Source organism: Triticum dicoccoides, chromosome 4B, assembly GCF_002162155.2.
Source record: "Triticum dicoccoides isolate Atlit2015 ecotype Zavitan chromosome 4B, WEW_v2.0, whole genome shotgun sequence".
Lineage (NCBI taxonomy): Eukaryota > Viridiplantae > Streptophyta > Magnoliopsida > Poales > Poaceae > Triticum > Triticum dicoccoides.
Window position 1 is genome coordinate 52,420,076 of NC_041387.1, and position 1,322 is coordinate 52,421,397.

A 1,322-nucleotide genomic window follows, 5' to 3' on the forward strand; every position below is an offset into this window, starting at 1 on the left:
AGTTGGAGCGACAAGTAATTACCAACGAGATTAGATCAATATACGTACTCGGCCCCCCTATACTCGAATCCTGGCTTCGCCACTGGCTGAAGCCCGAGCAGCCGGGCCCGCCGGTGAGCCACAGGATGATGGGGTCTGTGCCGGGGCTCCTCTCCGACTCGACCAAGTAGTAGAAGAGCTACGTCCCAGTCTCCTCCTCCACGCCCACGTATCTGCAACGCACGACATGCAATTCCGGCCATGAGAGGCTCGTGCCCATTTCAAGATGGAACCAACGACAGGCTTACCCGGTTTCGAGGTAGAAGGGGAGAGGGCCATCGAATCCTGGCAGGTGGGTGACCACCGTCGACGCCGACGCCGATGCCGATGCCGAGCGCGAGAGCAGCAGAAGCAGGAGGCCGGGAACGAGCTGCAGCACCAGCAAGAGGCGGCGTCGCCCAGCGAAAGGCGTCCGGAGAAGCTTGACAGGCATATTGTTCTTTCTTTCTTGCTTGCTTTTTCGTGTGCTAACTTGTAGTTGTAGGCACGGACTTGGTTTATAGTACAACTCCAGCAGCGCTGCTCCCGTCGATTTAAATGAACTACAGTACTAGATCACAGTGATTTGACCCGTTAGAGTGGAGTATTAATGATTGACAGATCACCTACTCACTTATTGTTGTCATGTCACAAGAAAAAATGACGGTGTGGATCATATGCATGTTGTCACCAAGAAAGCATGCGTGATTGGCTCAACAGGCCCCAAACGGTATAGATAATGAAGGTACGAAATCAGCTACTCATCCATGTTCCACGCATGCTTAAGATAGTGCAAAATGAGTTGAATAGAGATACGTCTCTGTCAGCGTGCAAGGCGTGCATGTATAACAAAACCGATCATGTAGCGGTATGCATGTCTTTTTCTTTTTTTTTGAGTCGACTTGCAGCAGGAGGATGGGAACGAGATGCTGCAGCAGCAACGGCAAGAGGTGGCGTTGCCCAGCGGTACGCGCCCGGACAAGCTCCAAGGACATTTCCTTGGAGCATCTCCCAAAGGCATGCAGCCGCGCGGCGCGTCAAATAAGTTTACAACGAAATAGCAACTTTTTGCGCGCTGCAAAGCGCTGGATTCAGCGGTCGATACAAAAAATTATGCATGCGCCGCTCCAGTAGAAGCGCTAAAATACAGCGCGCGATCCTGAGTTGTTATGAGGCCACAACTCTGCCATTTGTACTCTTCGACCCTAGATCGTATCTATCTTGAGGACTTCATATATATGTATTTGGAGACATATGACAACTCGAGGAGGATTAGTCCAAGGGGAATGTATTTATGCCCCCCC